Genomic DNA, 7,154 nt, shown 5'->3' with positions numbered 1-7,154 from the left:
GGTAACCAAGCTGGTTGGTTATTGCAAGGTCACTTTGCTTTAGGAGCTGGCAGGGGTCTATCAGGAAGATTATCTAACCAGCGCTGATTCACAACTGTCTTTTTGGTGGGTGCATGATAAGCTTACTACTTTAGAGATCTGTTGATTTAACTTGTTTTTTTAGGGACTTTTGACGCCAAGTTTGGCCAGTTTTCCCAGGATCCCTTCGACAGGCTCTGGAATGAGTGGGGGTGTCTGGGTCCTCAATGTTGTCACAGAGAACTGTAAAGGAGGAAAAATAATTTTCCCTCTTCCCTTTATGGTGAGTGCATGGCCGAGACCCCTTTTTTTCTACGCCTCATAAATGGATAAGCTCACCTGTGGCTCCACCGTGGCCACTGTAACTCAAGATCATCGTTGATAGGTTTAACCTGCTTGTTTTCAGCCTTAAAATTTTATTCACCTGAGGCCTCACGCTGGCTTCTCCAGCTTAAGTCAGACCCGGCTCAATCTCTGCCCGGTTCCTTCCAGAGCCCTCTGGAAAAAGAAGAGCTCAAATAGCCTGCAGGGTCCTAACGCAAAGTCCCAGGGGGGCCAGGACCCCGGATCTGAGAGGGACGCACCCATCACCTCCAGAGACCGCGGAGCAGCGAGCCCGAGGGACCCAGCAGGTACTTTGTCTGGTTGCTCTTGTTCCTCGGGGGTGTCAGGGGTCGCCTTTGGTTCCTTCTCTGACACCAGAACTGTTGAAAGATAAACTGAGGCACATTAAAAATTTTGAGTTTATTTGCGCAAAAATCAATTCGCATTGGGCAGCATCCAATTCAGTAGATAGGCAGGCGCTCCGAGGAGGAGGTGTAGAACATGAACGGTGTTTGTGGGCAGACGGGAGTGGGGACAAGGGAGTTTTACCAGGCCGAAAAGCTGGTTGGTTATTGCAAAGTTATTTTGCTTTGGGGAAGAGCAGGGCTCAAGGGGGCAGATGAACTGACTGGTGCTGATCGGGTGATTGATTGACTGGTTTACGATTCCATTTCTGAAAGAGCCGGGAGTGTAATTAAGTCTCAGTTTTGTGATACGGGACTTAGCATTATGATTCCATTTGGGGCCTGTTGTCTTGTTTCCCACAAAGGGTAGGGGCGTTACCCTTGCTAAAAAGAGAGGGTGCAGGTGACATCTGTGTATTTGACGTGGCAGAGGAGATGTTTTCTTTCTATGTCATCTGGACGCATGTGGGTGCCACGTATTGCTGCGGACCTCGTGAGGAATCCCGCTGGTTGGTTGCTCATTGCTTTCGTTCTGCCCCTGAAGTAAGTTCTTGTTGACCATCCGTCCTTAAAATACTGCTTTCATTTAAAAAGAAGCTCAAATCCAACACTGTAGCTGTTTCTGCTAAATGAAGCCTCAGAGATTCTAGTGTTCTTGGGCACATAAACACATCTCCCTGAAAGGCTTGGCTCAGCTAGGAGCAAGAATTTGTTACATGTGCCTCCTCGGTACTTTACAAAATTTATGACTAGCTTATGAATGGATACCGTAGGCACCAGATGCACATTGTAAAGATGTTAAAAAGTTGCAATTATTATCTTTTGGCCTGTGGCCAAAGAAACGAGTGTGTAGGAATTGACTAAAGAAAGGTACTGCTCCCTTCCTATTCCTAAGCTCTGAATGGCTTTGTTCTTTTATACATGTTTCTAAGTGTGCTGGTAAAAGAAATGGAAGGCAAGAAAGAGGGAGAGGGGGAGGGAGAGGAAAAGAGGGGGAGTGGGACAGGGAGGGAAATGAAAGGAGAAGAGGGAAGGAAGGAAGAATGGAAAGTCTTGCATTTGGGAAAGCGAAGGGAGGGAATTTGCTAGACACACTGTGAAGGGGTTCCTGTATTACTCCTGTTCTTAGGCCCCATCCTATGGCTGGGCTCAGTAATCTCTTCAGGATGACTTGGAAGAAGTACAAAACCAAAGCAGGGTCAAAGATCTACCTCCATCCTGGGTTCTGAACTAGGAACAGGAAAGGGAGTCTGTTATCAAGGATTTAAGTGTATGAATTTGAGAAGCTGTAGAGGTCAGTAACACTTTGGACTTGAGCACTTTTTAAGACGATAAACTTCATGGTAATAAGGTGCTTCTTATACCTAGGATCTCATTAAATTCTCAATAATGTAAATACAAGAGGTAGACATGGCAGAAACGACGAGGCTGCCCTCCTAGAAGAACTCTAGGATGACCCCAGGGATCCAAGTCCATGTGTAATTCATCCTCTTGATTGGGGGGACCTAGCACTATGACGGGCTCTCACTTTGTAATCAGAGCATGCCTTATGACACAGCTGACTTCAAGAAAGGGCGATTATCCTCAGCAGGCTTGGGTCTGACCTATTCAGGGGGCCCTGAGAAGGGACTGGGTGCTTCCTGGCCAAGGAGACTCCAAGCATGGGAGGGATTTGACCCATGGGATCTTCTCCCTTGCTGGCTTAGAAGCTAGAGGGGCCACATGGTGAGGAAGGAGGCTGCTTCTGTAGGGCCCAGGGTGTCATCCAGCTGACAGCAGGAAGGACGCTTTTCAGGGTCATTTGCATTATTAATATTTTCCATCAGTTCAGGAACATTTCTTATAAAGGGCCTGCTAGTATATAGTTCAGGTTTTGCATCCACATACAGTCTGTTGTGGTCCCATTTTCTCTGTTCTTTTTGTGTTTTAAAACAAAAAATGCTTAGATTAAGGACTGAACCAAAACAGGTGTGAGCTGGCTGGCTAGCTGCGGGTGTAGACCATCAACAAGACAATCAGTGGAGGCCTGAGTAGCAGTGTTTGCCAATTTCTGTAGTGTAAATACAACCCCTGTGATTGATTTCCCGCCACCCACGTGAAGTTTCTTCACTGTCAGGAAAACATGCGGTAGCATATCATTATGGAATATTTGCATGCATGAACAAGGGGAGTAAATAACCAACTGTAAGAGCATCGACAATAGTAAAATAGTTATTTGGAAGGGTTGAGTTTTGAGTCTGTTGCCCTTGTTTCTAATATAAATTGTTGTGAGTTTCTGTAATTGAATTTTTGATCAAGCTGTGTTTCACGACCAACTCATGTGATTGCTGAAAAGTGAAGAGCTGGCTCTGGGGCCGGTACTCGCCCCCTGGAGCACAACACGGCTTGTGCCCTTCAGACGGGGGGGTATGTGTTCCAGGCCTTAGGATTCTCTCCCCTCAGCTGACTCCGGGCCACCTCCGCCCTGCAGACAGGGGGACCAGGGGAGAACAGTGAGGAAGGAGGGGCCCGAGCCCCTGGCCCTTAGAGCTGCCCACCCCCCAGGTGTCTGCCTCTTTTGACCCTAGTGTGAGGCAGAGGGGAACTCAGCTGCTACCTTGCTCCAGCTCCTCCTGTTGGGGATTTTGGTACAACTCTTGGCTCTGGATTCCAATGCAGTCTGGGAATTCCCTTGTTTGAGTGAGGAAACCAGTCCCGAGAGGTACCTTGCAGCAACACGGGGCCGTAAGTCCCGTTCTTAGCATTTTAAACCACACCTTCTCCCTGCAAGGGCCTTGTGATTTCTGGGGCGTCCTGTTGCAAATCTAATCGCTCCGTCACTAATCAGTACGGGCACCAGCTCAGCTCAGACCCGCAAAGAGGCACCAGACTGCGCTTGCCTGGCTAGTGGTCTCGTCTCTGCCGGTGGTTTACTGTGAAGTACACCATGTCCTTTGGGAAGGTCGACCCTGAAGCCTGAAGGAGGGGCCTCCCTGGACGCCGGGGAGGGGGACAGAGGTGGCAGCAGGGCCTTCTTGCATCTGAAGCTGCATTGAATACAGACGAGCTCATTGCTGTGCTACGTGCCACGGGGATTAGAGAAATCAGAGGGAAGGTAATCTGCTGTCCAAATGGTTGCCTCTCCCACACGTGTCCGCTGTGCTGTCCTCCTCTTACTATGCTTCAGGACCACGTTTGATGATGATGATCTGACAAGACCACATGCGCTCCAGGACCCGATTCATTCATAACTGAGACCGACCTGTAGACCCACTTTGTAATCATTTTCCAACTGAGACTCTCTAAGTTCTTGTAACACACACACACACTAATTAAAACATTGGTATTTGTGTTATGCAATTAAACAGGTAAACATTGTGGCAGCTCATTTAGCATGGCTTTTCCTTGAACGATGCTCCTTCATTATCCTGTGTGTAGGGATATAGTTCTACATCAAAGACAATAGTGATTGTTTCCCCCTCGAAGTAACTACTTTCAGGCACTAGAAATGTCTTATGTTCTCTATATTTTGCCTTAGTCCTGGCCAGCCTAACTTCGGTCCTTACTCCGAGGGGGCAGGTTGACTTAATTTTCACTGTTGCTTCTCTGTCCCAGCACCAGCTGAAGACAAATGGTTTGGGGGTTGCCATTATTAAATATTTTGATTTTAATCTGTCTCCTCTGTTGGGAGGACAGGTGGCTGTATATTTCAATAGCCTCAATTCTGGGGTTCTACAGCTCTCTAGTTCCAGTTTGGCAGTTATTTATATTTTTCAGGATGGTTTATTGTGCTGACCCTTCAGTTCTCAGAATCTTCCCGTGTTAAACGTAGAAGAGTCACATGTTTCTTGGTCTCCTTGTGTCTTGGGCTTTTGACTCCTTGTTTACGGAGAGAGTCGCTGCCTTTGATGTCACCTCCACACCCCGGCCACTGGGACATCCCCACTAGCAGCATGGGCTGTCTTCCCTTCCCTCCACGGTGAGTGCTGACATCTGGAAGGACTCCGGTGTCACCCCTGGATGGGGGACACAGAAACCCCAGCAGGCAGCTCCAATGGGATAGAGCCACCGAGGCTCTGTCCCCCCCTGCCCCACTTTATTTGGGCAATAAAGACGTGACGCCATATGGTGCAACAGACTGGGCCGTACGGCATCATCAGCCAATGTCTGCAATGCTCGGATGACAAGAGCTGCAAATGTTAACTCCTAGTAGGGAAAGTCTGGACCAGTGAGAGATGGGAGATGAGAATGAGCTGGAGACACGCGCTGTCTTTGTCCTGACGCTCTGGTCGGACGTGGGGATTGGCTGTCCACGGGCCAGCGATGTCCTGTGTGGCGGAGGGACCGGCTGCTTCTCTGGGAGAGGCAGCGGGCTCCTGAGTAATGCGCTGCCTCGTCTTTGCTTCCCAACATCCCTGCCTCTCTTCTTTCCCCTCACTGGCTTTTCTGTGTGATTACATCTCCTCTTAAAATATTAGCATGCACTTTTCTTTTTTTTTAAGCCTTGATTTGTAAGGCAAAGACAACAGCATGATCAGGAAATAATTCCTGAGTTTTCCATGTGAACGTGGCACAAACTGAAAAGCTTTTAATCCTTACATAATTATATTTCCATTCATAGCGTATTGGCATTTCTGATAGGTTGGAATCCACAGAGATGAGTAGAAATAAAAATATAAGCAAGAATTAAGAGATAATCTAATAAATCCCATGTATTACATAACACGTCATAGGAATCAGGTTGCCCCGTACGGACATTTATAACGTTGGATTATGAGTACAGGGTACATGTTGCGAGACAGGACTCATCATTGTATAGAATCAGCCCCTGAAACCAGGAGCGGCAGAGTTTGTGTTTCTGCTGATGGAACAGTCACACTGAAGTCTCAGGGGCCGGTCCAGCAGGAACGTTGCTTCTCGCTGCCCTGTGGGACTAAGCGCAGGCCACTGGCCGGGAGCAGGAGAAGCGACTTCTTGACAGTCTCCAGCGAGGAAGTCGGCCACCATCATCTGCCTTTGGCAGAGACTCCAAGGCAGACAGGAGAGAAGAAAAGCTTCAGGTGCAAACGCCCCAAGGTGTCTGGTAGCCCAGGCTGGAGGCTGTGGTTGGGGCTGACCACCAAGGAGCATCCTGTGTGATGGGGGGAGTGCTTTCTCCCAGTGCGGTGGTGAAGGCTCTGTCCTGTGGGTCCTAAGTTGGAAGTGAGGGCAAAAATGAGGAAAACGGTCAGTTATGAATCCAGTCCTGGGTGTTTGGGGACAGTTGCCGAAGGAGTTGATGTTTGCCTCTTCCCCCCACCCCCACGAGTTGCGGCAGATCATGGGTGCGGTGGGTGGGCTTCCTGCAGACGCTCCCTGCCGTGGGGGGTCCTGTCTCCACCCCCCCACCCACCCCCGCCGGGTGCTCTGGCTGTGGTCCGCGGGTGTGTTCCATCTCTCAGCCCCAAGCACCATAGACAGCCGAGAAAGAAACGGTACTGTGTTTAAGTGCTGTACGAATGAACGGATCCTAAATATTAAATGTGGGGCCATCACCTGGTCTTAACTATTGTTTCTCTGGAGAATGATGTCCTAGATACTTGCGAACATGGGTTTTAGGAAAAGGTCCTCTTGATACGAATTTAAATGGAAGGGATGGGCACGGTTGGAGAGGCCAGGTAAAAAGATGAGAAGGTGGCCAGGATCGTCCATCTGATGGAGTCTAACGGCTCCATGGTTGACAAGACGAAGGACAGACTCCATCTGAGAAAGGACACGTGGCAGACACGGGGTCATGTGGTCCGATAGGCCGTTGCTCTGCCTTCAAGATACTGAAGAACTTCAAATGCGGCACTGTTCTCTTTCTCAGCCTTGGGAAGCTTTCTGTTCATGGTGGTCTATAGGGTTCAGAAGGCTAGAGATCGGCGGACCAGTGTAACTCCCTGCAGGGCTGTGGTTTGATAGAAAGGCAGTGAATGGTATTCGAGTTGTTCAGTCCAACGGGTAACCCGCCAAATATGACTTTGCCCTCCATGAGTTTGCAATTCAGTTATTTTGAAAAAGGAAGAGCATTTGAATATAAATATTAGGAAGATAAATCAAGGTCAAGAGAGAAATTTAGAGACTCTATACTGCAAATAAAACCAGCCATAACCTTAGCTGTTTTGTTTGCAATTGCAAATGGAAATAGTGAGTTAATCTAAACACAGTAAATGATTCTGCTATCTCACAGATTCCAGATTCATCACAGAACAATTTATATGACATAGATCAAGAGACACTCGACTCAAGGGCCATTTGGCTTCATGAAGAAAAATGGTTTTCATTGGTAAATAATTCTTTTCTATAAGTGATGGGGCACAACTTCCTTGGGTGCTGTAACAAAGTACCCCAGACTGGGTGGCTCAAACATCAGAAATGTGTTCATTCACAGTTCTGGAGGCTACACGT

This window comes from Mirounga leonina, unplaced genomic scaffold, assembly GCF_011800145.1.
Source record: "Mirounga leonina isolate KUSES-001 unplaced genomic scaffold, KU_Mleo_1.0 Mir_180, whole genome shotgun sequence".
In the NCBI taxonomy this organism is placed as follows: Eukaryota; Metazoa; Chordata; class Mammalia; order Carnivora; family Phocidae; genus Mirounga; species Mirounga leonina.
Note: the sequence above shows the minus strand (reverse complement) of the source record.